The following is a 20356-nucleotide window of genomic DNA, read 5'->3' as shown; positions in this document are numbered from 1 at the left end:
ATGCTCTGGTCATGGGGTCACAAAGAGTCGGACATGACTAAACAACTAAACAACAACAACAACAAATGTGCAAGATGATTTTTCACATTCTAAATGGATTATTTTCTCCTTTAAAAAACCCCATGTTTGGGGGGGAACAAGTATCTTGAGAGGCAGTATACAAACACACTGACAATATTAATGGCTGTGCCCATGATCTTTTTTGGAGGCAGGGATCAGGTGCTTTTCAGGCACCCTGCTATAGTAGAGTGGTACTTGGTTTAAGAACAGCTTAGTTTATGAACAACTTGGATTAAGAACGCTGCAAACCCAGATGTAGGTGTTTTGGTTTGTGAACTTTGCCTTGGAAGCAAAACACGTTTCACTTCCTGTTGAGTGTGTTCTGTTTGTAAATTGAGTCCCCAGTTGCTATGGGAAAGCACGCCTTGGTTTAATAACGCTTTGGTTTAAGAACAGACTTCCAGAACGGATTAAGTTCGTAACCAAGGTACCACTGAATCTGCATGTTGTCAATATCATACCAACATTAATCATTTCCTTCCACACCCTCTGGGAAGTAAAATGCACAAGAGAAGAGTCTTGCTGCATTCCCTAACTCAGAGATCAGCGATTTGTGCCTTGTGTGGATTTGTTGTCATGTAACAAGAATCTGTGTTTTCTGCTTTCAATGAAGCATGATTAGCGTGTATGGCAATATGATTGCTTGGCTTTGAAGCTTGAGACTCTGTGAGCGTTTGCATATGCTCCCTCTGGGGTTCTCCCTGTACAGTATACTGGCAACATTTAGGAGCAGTTTCTTTTGTTCACAAAGATCCCACTTAGTCTTTAAAAAAAAAAAAAGTCTTATGCTGGGACTGGAAAAAATCCAAGAAAACTGCAAAGTTAATTTGTTTCAAGTGAGCATCGAGCCCCTTATGCTTTCTCCATTCATGCATTTCATCACTACTTGAGGACTTGCACTAACTCTTAGCTTACTGTGTGGCAAGTTTATGGGCTAAATAATGGAAGGGGTTTATCTACCCAACTGTTGGCAGACCAAAGTTTCAAAACGAAAGGAAGCTCAAGGACTGCTGTTTGACTCTAAGAATAACCTACATACAGACATACTTTTTAGTTGCTCAAACCATGCTCACGTCAGCTTAGAGCATGAAAAAAAAATACGTAACTATAACAGAACAAAAGTAGTCATAAACAATAAATGAAATTTCAAAAGAATGTGCAACCAAACTGAGCCATTTCCACATACATCACAATTTCTAAAATAAAGATACAGAAAAACCATAGGGGCAACAACAGCAACAACCCACCTCCAAAACAAAACAAAAACCCAAACACCTCAGCCCAAGAGTTTGTTCAGCAGCCTCAGCTTTTGTAGCTGGAGTCAGTCAGAGCCCCACCCTCCCAGGTTGGGTGGGGAAAGGCCTGCAAGGCAGGGAGCAGGTCTTCCAGGACTCCCAGACAAGATGGCCTCTGGAGCAGTCATTCAGACTATGAAGGTTTCAAGAGTTCCACAACAGCATTATGCTTTTGAATAACAAAGCAAACTGAAAAGAAACATCAGCAAAGACTCTTGGTGCCACTGCTGGAGCTAACATGGAAGTACTGTACAGGGACACTTGTATCTCACAAATGGAAAATGAGAAAGTGCTGAGAGCATGGCACTGGGATAGCCAGAAGGCAGCAGGACAGTAAGAAATGAAGAATTGCCACCACAAAAGATGTTTATCACAGTTATGCATCTTTTCCTCAGTCCATAGCAAACTTCAGTCCATATGATGTGACACAGTAGAACACCACTGGCGTTACATAGATGTGACAAAGCAGCATTAGTGTATCAAAACTAGTGTTGGGGTCTTTTGTCCTCTGTCTGCTTGATTTGAGTCTGCATCCAGACGCTGATTAATACTTGAACATGGTACATTGTACCAGAGATGTCAAGATATAATATCCCATTCAATGCTAGGTCAGCTCTATGGTTCATCAAGCAATGCTTGTTTCCTCAGAATTTCCCTGAAGTTCACCAAAAGGCCATCTTAGAAGCAGGCATGTTTTCTTATGCAGTGACAATGAAAAAAAGCATAATCAGATATGCTATGTGTTTATAGTAGATATGTAATAAAATATTTTCAACAAGCTCAGTGATTTGAATTAGCCTCCAAAGCTTCTCTGAAGTTACTGTAACTTCTTTGGCTTGAAACAAGCCATACTTCATTGTAATCCTTGTGCAAAGTACATTGGGGGGCGGAGTCTCCTCCTAATTTTGTTTGTTTATGAACTAGTATCCAATCATGTACTTTCTGATCAGAGACTAAACATTATTATGAGAAGATGAAATTTAATTAAAGATGAAGTACCTATCTTCAAGAATGAATATTTTATAGATAGTATTAATTGACTTAACCATGTTATATTAGGATATTACATCATTTTTTTTACATCAGTAACTTTATAAACTTTTTTGAAGAAAGTTCACAACTTCAAACTGAAATTATTTGTATAGGGATACTTTATGACAAAATTATCATAGGCAGTGTGATGGGAGCATGACACACCCTGTGCATTCTATATGGCCATAGTGGAACCACCAGATAAGAAGTTAATCCACAATGCTGGATTCTGGATAGGAAAGACACATGGCAAGAATAATCTCAAATCAGAACAAAAAACAATGCTGGTGATACATGGTGTCAAGGAGGGGGTCGCTTTCCTGAGTCCTCTCTCCAAGCTACTAATGAATCATACCCACACACCGAACGGGTTTATTGGCTTCTTCTCTGGCACCAGCTACAGAACATCAAACAGCAAGTCTAAAACATGGCATGTTTTGTCCCTCCCCCACCAGGTTAACTCGAAGATTTATAGGGGCTGGGGAATGTTGGCAAGCAGCCAGCTCCATCACATGCTCCCACTTTGGGGACAAATTGTTTCCACCTGCCTGTGGTGCCCCACCCAGCGATACTTGCTCACAGGATCACTACTTCATGACACATGAACAAACTTGAACTGTTTAAATAGTACTTGCTGCTAAGTTCACATGTGTAAGACTGCAGTTTTATGCAGATGGTAAGTTTCACTGAACACAGTGGAGCTCACTTTTGAGTAAATGTGCATGGAAATCAGCCTATTAGTGTTTAATGTTTATGCTAAAGATAAAAGCAAAAGAAGTATTTTTATCGGCATTTATACCAAACCTTTCTATGATAAATCACATTCAAGGTGTGCTTTATACAGGTGTGTATAAACAAATTAAACAATTAAACAATCAACCATTAAAAGCAGAAGAATAGAAAGAATAGTGAGCAGCAAAATTTAAAACATATAATCACAGGCTCTGACTAAAAATTGCTTCTTGGAATAGTGCATTAATTAATTTGGAAATACCTGTAGCAGAATTTGTCAATTGTTTCAGGTTTTGGCCAATACAAAAAAGAATTGGAGTCAGTTCTAATGAGAAAGCCAATCTCAGTTTCATTCATTGCCGTGATATCTTGTTATCAAAGGTCATCATGTCTGTTTTACATCCATTTCTTCCTCAGATAGGCCTCACTTAAAATAAACTTGGCAAGCAAAGCTTTAAATAAAATTGTGGCTCTGATTTAAAGCCCAGCTGTTTGGAACAGCTATATCATTTACCATTATCCCATTCAAGCATCTTGTGCTCTTTCCTAATTGGCAAACATTTCATCATAGGATTTTTTTTCATATTATGAATGTCTAAATTTTGCAGAGCTGTGTGCAAATGGTTTCTCAACATTCTCTACCCTGTTTTAGGGAAGACATCTGGGAAAACATTTCATCAAATGTGTCCAGTGGAGGAAATTCTCTACCAGTTTCCTGAGGGTAGTGCTCACCACAATTTCCTTCCTTTTCCTAATGCTTTTTTTAAAAAAAAACCTTGTGGCTGGCAAGTGGTGGCAGCAGCATCTGTGCTGGCAACTTGGCTGCCATTTTGAATCCTCCACAATGCCCATCATTCCAGGGCACTAAGCAGTAAAGAGGCAGCCACACACACAAAAATGGGTAAAGAATATCTGGAGAAAATGCTGCAATGTGGATTTCAGAGAAATTTCAGCTCAGCTCCCAAAACTCTCACATGGAAGCAAAGGTGATACATTGGCTATGTCCACATTGGCCCTCACAGACACTTGAATTTAAATCCCTGCTTAGTTATGAAATAGGTGGTGTAGATTCTTTTCAGGGAAGATGTTTTCAGGTGAGCACTTCCAACCCACACTCTGGAATCCACTTTCTTTTTTCATTTTTAAGTCCTCTCTTCTGCCTCATGCGCCTACTTAAAATTTAAACAGATGGGCTGACCATAGGCCCATCACAAACCTCCAGGGTAACCCATTCTACAAGTTCATCATGAGGTAAAATGGAATAGCACCATGTTTGTGACTGTAAACAACATGAAGGAGCATACAGAGGTAATAAGTGATTGCTGTGCTTTGTATAGTTCAATAACATTTTTAAAAAATTGTATGTCACTTTTCTACAAAATAAATCATGCTTAAGTGGCTGATGGCATTAGCATTTCAAACATGATAATGTTTGAAACCTTTCAAACAAACACTGAAAAACAATTTCATAAGAACATAGCAAAGCAACAGTAAGTATAGTAACATACAAAAACCCCCACATTTCTATACTATAAATATAACACAATTACATAAACAACATGTAGCATCCAATAGCAAAAATAACAAGGGAGCTTCACAGCTTCACTTTAGTCCTATAAACATCCCTCCCAAGATGTTCCTCACAGTCCCTCTCCTGCAGCCACTTTCAAGGCTTCCAAAGGTGGGGTAGCTGAAAACATCCTTCCCATGATGTTGATCACAGTCCCTCTCCTGCAGTAACTTCTTATAATACGTCCAAGGGCAAAGGGTGGGGTAACATGCACATTAATACCACAGTGTACCCCCCAGAGAAATGATCCGCTTGCATATGAACCTATATATGTGGTGAAAGTAGGTCTTTACTTTATTATTATTGTAAAAATCACAGTCTTAGTTATGGTAAGTCAGGGTCAAACTATATGGGAAGTAGAAAATCCATGATCTGATCTGCTGGTTTTTAATTATTTGTTTACCACAAATAATTTGGGACCACACTACACAAGATGCCATCCACATAATTAGCAATAGTTTGAATGGCTTTTAAAGTATAGGCATGTATGCATTACATTTATATCCAACCTTTCATGCAAGGAGATCACGGTCACAACACAGTTCTCCTCCTCCCCATTTTTTCCTCACAGCAACCACATGAGGTAGGTTAGACCAAGAGACTGACCAGCCTGAGGTCACTCCGTAAGCAGTGATTTGAATCCTAGTCTCTCGCGTCCTAGTCCAAAACTGTGACCACTACAGCAGCTTGGTATGGTTCACCCCAGTACCTATTGGGATCCTGGGACAAAACCCTTTGCCATCCACTCTTGTGCTGATCTAAATGAGGAGACTGCACTTTCAGATAGATGATCTTCCATTCTCTCTCTTCCCCCACCCACTCTCATGCAAATAGCACATATATGACTGTGATTTGTACTGGGAGCTTCCAGTGGAAAGCAAAGTGTTTAAAACTGTATTATTCCCCCTAACTCATAATCATTTCACTTCCAATATGGGAATTGTGGTCTGTGAGGAGCTCATGTTGTACATCTTGACTGTGGTTGGGCTGCAACCAGGATCAGACCATGTGCTGCTCACTGACTGAAGATGCATGGATATTGTAGAAGGCAGTGCTATTTTTCTAGAAAAAGAGATGCCCAAACGCACCATGAGCACCTCCCTTGTTCTTATAATGGCAACGGTGCCCACCTGAGAGGTGCCAGAGCTGAGTTCAAGTGAACTCAGTTTCTTGGCTGGGGGGAAAAAGCCCTGGTGGAAGGTGACCCAGGTGGCCATTAGAGCTAGCACAGAGGCCCAGATTCAGCACAAGGAGCTGTACTGTGGATCCAGCCCTAGAGAACACATTTAGGGGGCAGCAAGTAGTGTTTCTGCCAGATACAAATCTACAGTTCGGGATGAGAGAGAAACTTTAAACCTAAGGTCCTGGTTTGCTTTCTACAATAAAGGTAAAGACTCTGCTGCGGCACAGAATAGTCTTGCTTTTCCCCACATACCTCACGCAGTCTTCAGCAGTCTTACTCTCCTGTAAGTGCTGTGAATCTGGGCCCATAACATGTTGTTGGGATACTGCCAGGGAGACAAAGGCCATCATGCAGCCTACATGTCATCTCCAGACGATCTCTCGAGCTCCAGTAGAACAGCATCAGTCACATTCCAAGACTCATGCATGCCCTTTTCAGCAGACTCCGCGACAGAAGATGCACCCAGAAGAGCGTATTTACAGCTTTATTCAACATTGGTCAGAAAAAAGGAAAAACATGACTGCTTGCCTTTGTGTTGAGGAAACAGCCAGAACAAAAGCTATATACAAAATGGAAACTCCCTGTGAGCAGGAAGTACGTAGGCTTGTGACACACAACAGCCTGCTCCCTTTTTAAGAAGGAACGGAAATATCCTAACAAAGGTACTCCTGACCATTAGGTCCAGTTGCGGACGACTCTGGGGTTGCTGCGCTCATCTTGCTCTATAGGCTGAGGGAGCCAGCGTTTGTCCGCAGACAGCTTCCGGGTCATGTGGCCAGCATGACTAAGCTGCTTCTGGCGAACCAGAGCAGTGCACGGAAACGCCATTTACCTTCCCGTCGGAGTGGTACCTATTTATCTACTTGCACTTGACGTGCTTTTGAGCTTCTAGGTTGGCAGGAGCTGGGACCAAACAACGGGAGCTCACCCCATCATGGGTGTGCTGGCCCCGGGGGGGGGGGAAGGTACTAATACCGTAGCCGAAGTTCAGTCCAGAGTCACTAGCAGGGTAGACGAACACTGGATGAGACGCGAGGTCCGAAACAGGGATCCAGGCAGGGGAACAGGAACGCTGGAAGGGCAGCAGCAGGAAGCCAGGCGGGGATCAGGAACACGAGTAGGTCCGCAGCGGGCAGCGGGGTGAGGAACAGGAACACCGGAGAGTAGTAGCAGGAAGCCGGGCGAGGAACAGGAACACCGGATAGTAGTAGCAGGAAGCCGGGCGAGGAACAGGAACACCGGAGAGTCAGCAGCAGGAAGCCAGGCGAGGAACAGGCACACTGGGAGTGCTGATCTAGGTCTGGGCAAAGCAGGTACTCCACAACGACGTTGCTCCCGCAACCTGGGACCGGGCTGCCTGGCCTTTATCTTCTTCTAAGGCCGGGGGCGGTCCCGGCCCCCAGGAGCCCCACCTCTCTTGGCCTTAAGGCGAGCACTCCTCCTGGGAGAAACCAGTTCCATTTGCCTCTCTGCCCTAAGCCTCTGCAGTTCAGGAGAGGCCGAAGGGTTACTGGGCCCCGGGGGAGGCTCACCTGTAGCCACTGAGTCCTCCAGCACCTCTGGGGCCAGAATGGTTTCACCTGGTGCCTGCCCCTGAGGATCTGGCACAGGTGCAGGCTCCTCAGCATCTAGGCCTTGCCCCAGTTCGGCCGGCCCTGGAGGCGGGGACTCCTGTGCCAGCTGGGATTCCTCCGGTTCACTCTCAGACTCGGAATCCCAGGCCATCACAATGGGGATATGAACCACCAACCTTCCGATCGGCAAGCCCTAGGCTCTGTGGTTTAGACCACAGCACCACCCACGTCCCTTGGGCTTTCTACAATACCCACCCCCAAAATGAGTACCCAAATAAACCTGCTTGTAAAGCATTTTCCAACCTGTTCCATTTTTCCTCATGTAAGTAAGCCGCTAACAAAGATGCAGGCTTAGACTTGACAGATTTGCTCAAGCTCAATAAAAGACTGGTAGATATGTGTGCCTGGTAATCTTATAGGCTTCAACAATATCCAGCAATCTTGCGTTTGACTGATGTAATCCCTCCTGAGTAGCTATAGGGTTAAGAAGTCAATGGAGCTCTGTCAGTTTATAGCAATTGCTGATCTGACTCATTAGAGCCAAGCACGTTTTTCATTGTGCCCAAGAAGCACAAACAAACAAACATGACACACACGTAGCCTCGAGAATCTTGTGATAAAGCAAAGGTACAGAAAGTCAAAGAGAGTGCCCAGGTGCTAGACAAACCACTTGTGTGTCGGCAAGTAGCCATTTCATGGATCCTAATGTACTTCTACTCCAGATTCTCCCTGATGCAAAAGCAATCTTTGAAAATTATTTGGTGGTTGGATGTTAAATCTAGCTTGTCAAATTGCTTGGGATTTTATGAGATCAGTTGACATATTGTCCTGCGAGATAGGAATTGAAACGAATTTATGGCTATTCCAGCAGGCACTTATAATTCTCAGCAGCGACTTCCTTTTGACATGAATAACATATGAATGTGGGTCTTCTCACTTTCCTGGCTACTTCAGCAAGATGATCAGAAATCACGCCCCAACTCCACCTGCTGTAACTCAGCAGAACCAGAACTGAGGTGTTGGTTTGTCTGACCTTGTTGACCACAGCTTTCCTTGGAGAGAGAAATACTTTCTAATAGCTGAGTGGAGGGTCAGGCAGGGTCCCTATGGGTCTAGGCAAAGAACAGGTCCAGAGACAGCATCAGGGGGCAAAGCCCAGCAGTTGTTTTTGTATTTGCATGTCCAGAGGCAAGTTTCTCAATTCACTTAAAGCAACCTTTCAAAATATCAAGGGCTGCTGCTTTCTTTCTGACAATCACCCAGGCAGCAAGACAGGCACATGGGCCAGAGGGATATCCCTTGCACCTTGTCCATTGGCTACCATGATTATTGCAGGAAATTTTCATTGTAGGATTCTTGAGCTAAAATGTATTTTTAAAAACTCCAAATCACAATAATGCCAAGCAGGCAATCATGTACTAAATATTGTTATGGATCTGGGGTACCATAATCTATTGGTTAATGGCAGAAATTAATAAATGGTAGTATTTAGATAATATTTGGGATATGAAGGGAAGGACAATAAATTCTTGGTTTAGATTATGCAAACCAGCCTAGCCGGGCTAGCTAAGTGCAGAGCATTAAGAAACAATGTACTGGGCCATTAAGGGCAATTGGCAATGCAAAAAGCTATCGCCCCCACCCTCACCCCTGCTCTGAGAAGTGGACAGGAGATTTGGGAGGTTGCCAAGATAATGGGGATGTGGTGTTACACAGGAAAATGTACCCCTTTTAAAACAGAGAGCTTTGGAGAATGGGAGAGGGAGCTTTGCGAAGGTTCTTGGGAAGAAGAAAGGAGGTGCCAGAACTGTAGACAAAGACCATACAGGACAGAACCATCTTGGTGGGCTGGGTCATGGGAATGGTATACAGGATGCTTTGGACTCCAATGTGCAATGCTGTGCAGAATAAGTTCCTCTCGATATGCAGTGCTGTGAATTCTCTTCCTCCACCTAGACCCAGGTGTATATAGGTGTAAAATAAGTGATATACCTCAAAACACTATAGTTTCTGACATGCCTGAATTCCAAACAGAACCTCTGGGAATCTTGCTACTGCTTGGCAGAGGTTGGGGGCTGTATGGGCAATCTACCCGGAAGATATTTGTATTTCGAGGAGATAGTGATCTGACACGGTTACCCTTCCTGCCTCTCTTTGCTTCCCCCTCTCGATATCTCTTGTTTCTTGTTCAGCTCTTTGATGGCTGTGAACAGCCTTTAATGCCCTAATCTGTGGAAGGAAGTGATAGCGCTAGGTACCTTCACCTTCTTTAATGTTAGACATTGTTTGGAGAACGTAAGGCACTGGGAGAGGTGGCTAATGAATAATCTGCACATAGCCAGTCGAGCAAGCCATGCAGGCTAACAGGTTAGCTATCTATAAATCAGATGCTGTTGGGCAGAGTCTGAGAAGCTTGTGCATGGACTGATCAGTCACAGGACTGCGCAAACCTAAGGCTACCTGGGAAAGTCACTTCGCCACTTCTTGAGGGCTTCCAAGTGGCAGATTGAAGTGCTTGCTTGGTAATGTATATATTGCTTGCTGTTTAGAATAAAATCTTGAATATTCTCACTCACTTGTGTTTTGTATTGCCTCTGAATCTCATTTTAAAAGAACCACCTTGCATTTGGCAAGACAGGGATGGTGCACAACCTTCATAGCAATTTGCATGCTCAGATCCAGAGACCTCCCCCTTAAATAAAGACACATTTGACTCAAATTTTAGTTTTGGTTTTTGGCAGAATTTAGGCCACAACTTTATTGATTACAGAAAAGTGAGTGGTTGCATAGGCTTTGGTTCGACTAGCTCCCTACACCCTTGCAGGTAACGCTGACCCAGAGCTCTATCAAAGGTCAGCCAAGCATGAACACCTGAGGCAGGTGAAAAGCCTGGGAACAGACTCTGTTCACTCCCCAGATACTCTCCTGGACTCAGGCATGGGCACAACCCCCTTTCGGGGGCTGACCAAACCAAGTTAAGTCCCTGGATTCCTTTAATGGAATATCCTTCACATAGGGATGGCGAGACCGTTCTCCCATCGCTATCACATGAACCAGTGCCTATCCACAACCTTACAAGTTGTGACGATTTGCTATGCGGCAGGCAAAACCCAAATGGCCACAGCCAATCAGCCAAGTGAGGAAAATTCCTGCTGTGCCCCTGTCCCAACGACAGATGACACACGATGGCATAGCAAGGTCAATCGCAAAATACCCTAAAATTAGGGAGAGGTGGGTGGGTGTTCCGAAGCACGAGCCAAAAGAGGAAGCTCTAGGACACATGCAAGGGTTTGTATAGGTCCCTCAATCCGTTTACACTGAACCTATTGGCCAGATTACACCCAGAAACGAGGGACCTACCAATCAGGTGTTGTGGCTATCCAATAGACCCACCCAGGTCTCACCGCAACTCTTTTAGGGAGGACACGATATATTAGCTGAGTGCTGACTGTGCATCAGGATATGCATACCATATTAACCAACACTTAACAACAACAACCGTAACTTCACACCTCATCAATATGGATTGGAACTACAAGGGCTCCATCACAGCACGCAAACCAACTGAAACAACTAGTTGCCATTTGTTATTTTGTGCTACATCTTGAAATTGCTCGGCAGAGTGGCATTTGGGAACCCCTTGGTGTTTAACAGCTTCTTTTAGAATAGCATATTTGCAAAGAGTAACCTGATATAAAAGAAGGAAAGGGTTTTAATCAGTTGAGTAAGAGTGAATTTCAGCTGGTGCTGCTATTCTCAGCCAAGCATGACAAGCTCTACCTGCCCAAATTCCCTTTTCTGTTCCACTGTTAAACATCCAGGAGCCTTCTTCTGGTCCCTGTAGTGTTTTACTGTTTCTCTTCTCTGTTTATAGACACCAATTACCGGTGCTACAAAGCAGATTCAACATGCTGCTTACTCAGCAGAATTTCCCTTCCTTATTAATTCCCTTGCTTGAACAGTTTCAGTAGAGCAAGAGTCACAATGTTTCCCCTTCTAAGATCTAGCTGTACAATTTAAATAATAGTTTAAAATGGAAATGAATCATGTGGTGACTTGAGAGGTGATTCCATTATATCACACACTTAACCAATAATTTAGCTGGAAATAAGACAAAACAGATGAACCAAACCTAGATTAGTCATAATCAGGTTGGCCCTCAATTGAACTGCATAAGATAACTGTCACTTTAAATGTTTTGGATCAAAGGGCCAGATTTGTAACAAAAGCAGTAATGACCTCTTTCCTTAAATAGCAAGACTATAAGGGAAAATTCTGTTGTATATATGTATATAAGAATCACTTCCTATGAAGTGATTTAATACATAACGACCAGAGAATGTGCAAAAGTCAGTTGACAAATGCACATTACCCAAGGCCTCTTGGAGATTATGCACATTGACTGGAAAATGTGCACAATGCCCTCTTCATGAGGCCTGGTGAATGTGTACAATGGCCAGTTGTTATGATCATTAACTGCTTAGCTTACATTCTCCTTTAGATTTATACTGTACTGTACACAAATGGTCAGCAACATGTTTTCCTGGAGAGCTACTATGGGACAAGAATTGAGGATAGTGCAGAAGTGCTCTTCCCCTCCCCTGCTCCCCAGAGGCAAGTTCTTTTGCCTCAAATGCCATTTCTTCACATATTCCCCCCACCATGCCCAGAAGCCAGATTGCTTCTCATAGACACTAGAAGTAGTCTAGGCAGCTCCAGTTACTAACTTCCTATCCATGCCTGTGTTTAATTTTTATTGCTACCTATAAAGAATTTATAGATAATAAGCAAACTACCAATTGAGCATGAGAGTGCCACCTGCCTACATCTTCTATAAAGATAATTAATATAATAAACTTAGCATTCGCCCTACAGATGGCACAGCGCAGAATAGACTTTATATGTATGTTTAATTAGACTACACAGTCCTGTGCTCTATTCAAAATCCCACGGCAGCTCCTCAGCTATTTCATTGATTTAAGATCCTGTTTTGAACTCTTTAGTGAGAGGGGGAAAGTCTCCTTTAGCTTAAATGATGCTTCCTATTCACTATGTATTTTGAACTCTTAAATGAGAGAAATATTCATAACCTGCTTGTCACGGTGCTGTAAACAAACAGAAGCTTTGTTTGATCTCTCTTTGCAGCTTTCGATGTGGCTAATTGTTTTGTTCATCACATTTTTCTTCCTTTCTTCGTTCCTTTGCCACATGAAATTTACACAGCGAATCAGACAGAGAAGAATATAACCTTCATCCCTCAACACAAACAGCCAAAGAAACGATGATCAAAAAAAGCCAAAAATTATACAGGAAGGAAGCATTCCTGGCTGATTTATGCACAAGAATGCAAATAAGCCCCCCCCCCCCCAAGATCCCTGTTACTAGCAGAGCTCAGGCATTCAATGCTTTTCATTTGGTTTCACTTCTCTTCTCCCCCTGCTCCTGTTGTCATGGCAACCGATAGACTTCCAGCCCTTAGAAGAAGCTGCCATTGCAGGTGGTTTGCAGATATTGTATTGAGGGGAGGGGAAATTACTCGTCCACATACTCGTCAAGGAGATATCAATAAAAATGTGTTGCTTCTCATTTATGATACTGCTATCTGTAATTTGATTACTTGGGCTTTATGGGGCAGAGTTTACTGCAGCAAAATATATAAATGCATCTCACATCTCTTTCCTGGCTCTGTGTTTGTGTTTACAGGCTCCTCTATAGCGATCCACTAAAATATTCATCAACATGAAGGAATGGGATTGAAATTAAAATAACTTGAAGCATATATGTATTTGTGCAGGCAGGAGTATGCGTCAGATCAACCCTCTCTCACACAAACACACGTAGATGAGAGAGTGTGATTAATACTTCCTTGTACAATGTTTAAGTAAGTACCTTGTTTATCCAAAGACATTTTGGTGACCCAAATCAAAATCCAAGAAATTGATTTTTAAGCATATAAATAATAAAATGCTTTGTCGATTTTTGTGTTCCTCTCTCACAATATGAAAACCCCAGTTTTCTTTCAAAATCAACATTGATTTTGTTTTTATTCTCACTTTTAAAAAGCGCATTAGCCTCACTGACAAATGCAAACAATATTCCATGTTATTATAAGAGGACACACATTTGTTCTCTGTACACAAAAGTGATGGGAGTCCCTGGGAGCATTCTGCAAAGGGACAAGAGTGAGCACAGATGGCTGTAACACACTGCATGGTGTGGACATAGCGATACAATCTTACGCATGTTCATTTGGAAATAATCCCAGTTGTTTCCACTGAAGCATACTGTGCAGCAGCGTTCCCCAGCCTGGTGCCCTCCCAATGTTTTAGACTACAGTACTAGACTCATCAGCCCCAGCCAGTACAGCCATACTGATGGGAGCTGTAACTGGAAACTTCTAGAAGGTAGCAAGTCAGGGAAGGCTGAGCTTTAAGACCGCAGCCTATGTCTCTTTCTGTGGTTGTGGGGTCAACTAACTGCTGTGTCATTGCAATGTTCCAAACCAGGATTTTTATGAATTACATGCAACATATTCTTGCCTCTGCAACCTCAAAACAAGCGTCTAGAAGTGACCCATAGTAAGTTCTGGATAATAACTCTGTCACAAGCACCAGGGTGTGTCCATGGAGCTAGAGCTCGATTTCTGTATAACCATGGACTCCCAGAGGAACTTTACTCTGCATCAGCTCTGAATCCATATGGAATGGCAAAGAACACTGGAAACACATATCCAGTGTGAGGAAGTGGTCATTAAAACAAGTGATGCAGTTCAGTGTAAGTAAGTGCAGAGTGACTGACATTGGGGTAAAACTTCAATAAATCCTAAATCCACATTTACACTGATGGGCTCTGAGCTTGCAGTGACTGGGCAAGAAAGGGATCTTGGGGTGGTGATAGCTCAATGAAAATCCTGTGTGCGGCAGCTGCAACAGAAGTGAATGACACGTTAAGGATCATTAGAAAGGGATTGAAAATAAAACTACCAGTATTGTAAAACCTTTACATGGTACAACTGCACTTGGAACATTGCAAACAGTTCTGGTCACTGCATTTTTAAAAATGATCTAGATCTGGAAAAGGTTCAGAAAAAGGCATCTGACATTATCAGTGGGCTGGAGCAACTCTACTGCAAGTCATAATGTTTAGAACATTTCTGTTTAGCAAAAAACATTAAGAAGAGGAAATGTGATAAAGGTTTTTTCAACTTAGGTGTGGGGTGGAGAAGGTAGGACCAAAGTTTTTTCCTCTGTCTCAAAAAACTATATTCGTTCGATAATGTTGAATAAATAGTGGGATATTCAGGAAAAACACAATGCCTACAACAGAATGTGAAGGTAGCCACTAGGATAAAGCGAGCAATGGCTACTAGTCAATAGTATTCATTATTTATCATCACAATTATTATTATTCATTAGATTTGTGCATCTCCTACACCAAAGCCTCTAGGCAACTTACAATATACAAGTAAGTACTACAGTTTAAAATGCACATTTCCCGTGCACTATTATGCAAAGATCTAAAAACAAAAATAAAAGCTCCAATAAACCATAATAAAGCTGTCAACACAAGACAGGTTACCTCTAAACCTAAAAAAGAATGACCCTATTAAAACTAATAGAACTACAGGAAATTACTTTAAAAGCCTAGGGAAAAGAAAGGTATTTGCATGGTGCTGATAGGATTTCACAAAAACCACTAGGGAGAGCATTCCATAAGTAGGGGGCCACCACTGAAAAGTCTCACCCCCATTTTGCTACTCTCCACTCTCTCCATGAATGGGGCACTCTGATGAGGACCTCCATAGATAAACTTAAGGGCCAAATAATCACATACAGGAAAAGGTATTCCTTCGGGTACTGGGGTCCTAAGGCATAATGATGGTTATATGCTGTGTTTATCCATTGATTCATTTCTTTACGGCATTTATACCCCACTTTTCACAATATGTCTCAATGCAGCTTACACACAAAAAACAACCATGCAACCTACAAAACTTAAAACATCAGAAAATAGAGCACTTGAACAACATGTACAGAATCATAGAATTGTAGAGTTGGAAGTCTGTGTTCATTTGTTGCCTTTTTTCAGTAAATACAAGTTCATGGATGCAGCACTAAAACACCACACACAAAAAAAACCTTGATGCAATCATCTCTATAGTCATCAAGCCTGCCTTAAAAACACACACACCCTTCTCAGTTGTTTAATCAAAATACACTGATAATTTAGAGAGGGGTAGACACTAATGAACTGAAAATAGGGAGCTGAAAACTGTGGCCAACATCACATAAGTAGTGTTTTGCATAAAATTCAGAAGAAGAAAGTAATAATGGATGCTTCCTAATGCAGTGTTTCCACTTTGAAAAGAAGCAGTGGAGGCTGGCCTGTTAAGGTGAATGGGATGCTGCCCCACCCACCTCAATCTGCCCTCAGCCAGGCCCTACCTGCCTGCCTTCCTACTTACAACCGGTCAAAGGGGTAACACTGCCAGTCAGTGAGGTAATTTCGAACTCCAAATTATGGGGATAAATTCAGGTGAGAGGGAATCTGGAAGTTTCCCTACCTTCTTTCTGAGGGTAGTGTGGACCGAGAAAGTTCCTTTCATTCTTGATGTGTGAACTGAAGCAGGCTGGTGGTTGTTTTGTATGGTAAGCTTAAAGGAAAACAGAACATGTAAATAGGACACTGGTATTTTTGTAAACTCACCTGGGTTTTGCTACATCAGGTAATTTGGGTTGTGCAAGGATCATTTATTTTACAAGCCAGTGAGTGCAAAGTCATCAAATGGTCTTAACAAATGAGAGTTATCTTTTTAATTAAATCCAAATCATTCAGTCAGTGGATTATCTTTGAATATGTGTTAGAATAACGCTCTTGATGGAAGTTTCATGTGCTCTCTGGGGAAATGTATACCCCAAACCTAAAGGGCTCTTTAAATTTACAGTAGCAATGAATCAACGTCACAGGTCAAAGTCAAGCAGAAGTTCAACTAATGCACAATACTTAAATAATTTGAGGGTTAATCCTTGGCCCCATTTTTTGTCTCTAGAACAATAGACCTTTCACAAACAAGACTCCAGTGACCTCCTTTGGGGTCACTGAAACGCGTAAGCCAACTGTTACAGTTAGACCCTCTTTCTAACAGCATTCCCATACAGATTTGTCAGAGACATTCAGTCTATAACAAATATAGTACAGAGAAACACAGACCTGGAACTGTCTTCTGTTTCATTATAAAAATATCTGAATGGCTTGGACCTCTGACCCACTCCCTGAACCCTCCCACTCTCCTCTCCTTTTTTTTTTTTTTTACTCCTTTTGTTTGCTTTGCCTCCTCAGCATGCTTTTATTTTATTTTTGTGGATATACAACCTCCACTTCCTCAGAATACATTCTTCTGTTAACAGTTCCCCTGCATTTCTTACCTTTATGGTGTTACCACCTCACACAACAAAATGCCCTGTGTTATGCTGCCCAGGAACACAAAGCCTTTCCCAAGCATCAAGCCTACAGAGTCAAGCCTACATTACTCTTGGAAGCACATTAAAATGTTCCAACTTCGACTGGCAGAATCCGAGACCAGGGAGAAGAGTCGGTGGAAGAAGACTGGAAAAAGTTTAAAGACTATTTACAGAAATACTGTAAAATTAATGAATGTTAGAAAAATGTTGGAATGAAGTTATATGGCTTTAGTAGAAATGTTATAAGGAAGTAAGTATAAATAGATTAATAGAGTATTAAAGGAAAAAATAAGGTTAGAATGTGTCAAGATAATTATAGGATAGAAAACAGAGGAAGATGGAAAGGAATTGCTGAAACAATTAACAGAAGTGGAATACAAAAAGGGAGGTGTGAGGAGGTCGTTGAAATAAGTGACTGAAAGATAAGATATTGAAATTGTTTGATGTGTTTTAAACGGTTTTTGTTTTGTTTTGTTAGTTTAATGTGTTAGTGTTATGTAGTGTTTTTGTATTGTATTGTTCTTTTTTTGTAGTGTTTAAATTGTTGGAAAAGTAATAAATATTTTTTTAAAAAAAAAATGTTCCAACTTCAAGCAGGCCCAGTCTAAAACCCTGGAGAGCTGTTGCCAGTCAGTGTGAACAATACTGAGCTAGATGGACCAATGGCCTGACTCGGAATAAAGAAGATTCCTAAATTCCTAAGGCATTTTCTGCAGAACATCACCTAGTCTACTAAGATGTATGCACTGTGGACAAATCAGTACATTGCAGACCCAACCAGTAACACTGTGTCCTAGAGCAGTACAGTGGTACCTCAGGTTAAGTACTTAATTCGTTCCGGAGGTCCGTTCTTAACCTGAAACTGTTCTTAACTTGAAGCGCCACTTTAGCTAATGGGGCCTCTTGCTGCCGCCGTGCCGCCGGAGCACGATTTCTGTTCTTATCCTGAAGCAAAGTTCTTAACCTGAATCACTATTTCTGGGTTACCGGAGTCTGTAACCTGAAGCATATGTAACCTGAAGCAAATGTAACCTGAAGTACCACTGTACAGTACTAGAGTGTGAATAGCCAACAAACTCCAGATTCTGCAAAATCTCACCCATGACCTGCTAAATCCCTTGGTTCCTCAGGGTCTGCCTGATTCTATAAGGATCAATCCCTAGTCTTCCTTACTCTGGATCCACTACTGGGTCAATATAGGGGGTAGGGATGGAAGGCTCTCTCCATTTTGGCTCATTCAGTTTCTCATTTCTCCAATATTCAATTCTCCACAATTCTGCAGCAATTTGAATTTTTTTTAAAAAAAGCTCATGAAAATTCTTCAGCGTTTTAGTTCATTTTCTCCTAATGAACACATTTCTCTGTGCAGTTTCATGCATTTGTATGTTATTTTCCCTCATGTACAAATTTTTGAAAACATTTCATCAGAGAACTGCATACAGCATTCAGATAAGTGCAACGTCTGAAAGTTGGCTTTGGTTCTCATATAGTTTCAGGAAATGCATATCTGATCAATTTGCCTTTAAAAGTGAACTGAATCAAATTTCTCCCCCACCCCTAGAGGGAGAAGCCTTTTACAAAATCTGAAGTTGGTAGCCCTGGTGGATGGTCGTGTTTCATGTTTGAAGGTTAAATCAGATGGTCTCTCCCCTGGTATGTTCCAAATTTATGAATGTTTAATAATTTCATACCACAGTGGATCCAGGGCACTAATTTTCTGAACAATTTGGCCTCATGAGAAACCCATTTGTCTATGTAATGGGCATCACTTAGTCAAATAGAAACAGAGAATGCTGTCTTATATCTCTTACATCATATATCCCTTTAGCTGAGTTTTGCCTACACCAGCTGGCAGTGGCGTTCCAAACAGGGGTCTTTGTGAGCCCTACCTGGAAATGCCAGGGATTGAACTTTGGCTGCGTACATTGAAAGCAAATGAGAATCCTGGGAACTGTAGTTTGTTAAGGTTAACTATAGTTCCCAGGATTCTTTTGTGGGGGGAATAATGTGCTTTAAATGTATGGTGTGTACACAGTGCTAGTTTGGCAACCCTGCATGGTTGTCACCTTTTCCATACTGGGGGATTCAGAAGTAACCCAAGTTTACAAGGGTGTTATGTTAATCCTTAAAAACCAGCGAGGAAAAGGTGGCAGGCAAGCAAACAAACATGACATGTACATATTTCAAGGTGATACACAAACTACAAGCCAAATACTGAGTGAATTACATTGGGGGTAGAATCTACAGCTGACACCCTACATACTGGCAGTGCTGGTTGAGTTCTATAACATGGATCACGTAGGCTTCTATGGAGAAGATTATTTGCAGTACAGAATGAACTGGCAAAGCAACTGAATGGGGTTTTATGTATCTGGAAGTAACTAACCTATGGACTGAGCCCTGGCAACTAATCCACTGCTATCAATCTATCTAGCATTGTCAGGGGCAGAGATGCATTGCATGGTTTCTGTGCTGCCACTTAGTAGTCCCCTCCCCCCGCCTCACCGGATGCTTAGAATTCCATATATTTGGGGGGGATAAAACTTTCAATAGTCCCATTGACATCAGAGTATGTCAATAATTCAGTGTATTAGTTGGATGCAAATACTGCACAATAAGATTTGGTGGGGGGTGGGGAGAGAACTGTAATTGGGAATGCCAGAGCAAATGGGGCTCTATCTTTTGACTGAGCCCATTGTTGAACTCCAGGCTGAACCTCCGACCTCTTACTTTGGAGGGACACAATAGGCTTTGATATGAGATGGTGGGAAACGGACTTAGAGGCTCATTTCACATTCAGCTGCAATTCATCAGCTTGGCTGGGACTTCTAGCAGCTTTAATGACCACTGCAATTGATGGTTAAATCAATTTGTGACGGTGACAGCATGGCTGGCCTCTAGACTGTAACAATCTGGGATTACAACTGGCAGAAAGGACCCTGTTATTCAGATGTGCGTGGTTTCTCCTCAGCTCTGAGTGGGAAGAACAGTGGGACGGAGTCTCTCACAAAATGAGGTCTGTGGAATGTACACATTCACTACAGTTGACTACACATTGCCACTGACTCTTTGTGAAATGATGGAGAGCAGGGTTGGGTATTTTTTAAGAGCATTGTTAAAAGTAAAAATATACAGTGTAGAACAAAAGGATCTGATATTTAGCCATATCCTTTGGGAGGTTGGCAAAGCAGAAGAAAAAAATCATTCTGGGCCGAGTGGGTGGTCCCTCTCTCCCCCTACTCTTCAGCCCCCTCCTTCTCCCCCAATAAGTATGAGGATTATAATAAAATAGAGCAGGGGGGAAGGGGAATCAACAGAAAGCAAATGAAAAACAAATATTCTTCTTTCATAGAGCTGCCAGGGCAAGGAAGAATTGCTCCCTCTCCTGTTCCTAGAGAAAAGCACAGTTTTTAAAGTCACATGCCAATTAATTGTCTGTTACATCATTA

At 42.0% G+C, this 20356-nt stretch overlaps 1 long non-coding RNA gene across 1 annotated transcript in view; it reads right to left on the bottom strand.

Moving 5' to 3' along the window:
- Positions 1-17877: 17877 nt before the first annotated feature.
- The window catches only part of LOC308583086, a 194254-nt gene continuing 191775 nt past the window's right edge, over positions 17878-20356 (bottom strand). The window contains exon 3 of the long non-coding RNA XR_014006042.1: positions 17878-17939. This is a non-coding gene — a long non-coding RNA (uncharacterized lncRNA). The remainder of the gene's footprint in view (positions 17940-20356) is intronic.

The sequence above is a fragment of the Podarcis bocagei genome (genome assembly GCF_964188305.1).
Source record: "Podarcis bocagei genome assembly, chromosome: 3".
NCBI lineage: Eukaryota > Metazoa > Chordata > Lepidosauria > Squamata > Lacertidae > Podarcis > Podarcis bocagei.
Note: the sequence above shows the minus strand (reverse complement) of the source record. Positions and strands in the feature narration are given on the sequence as shown.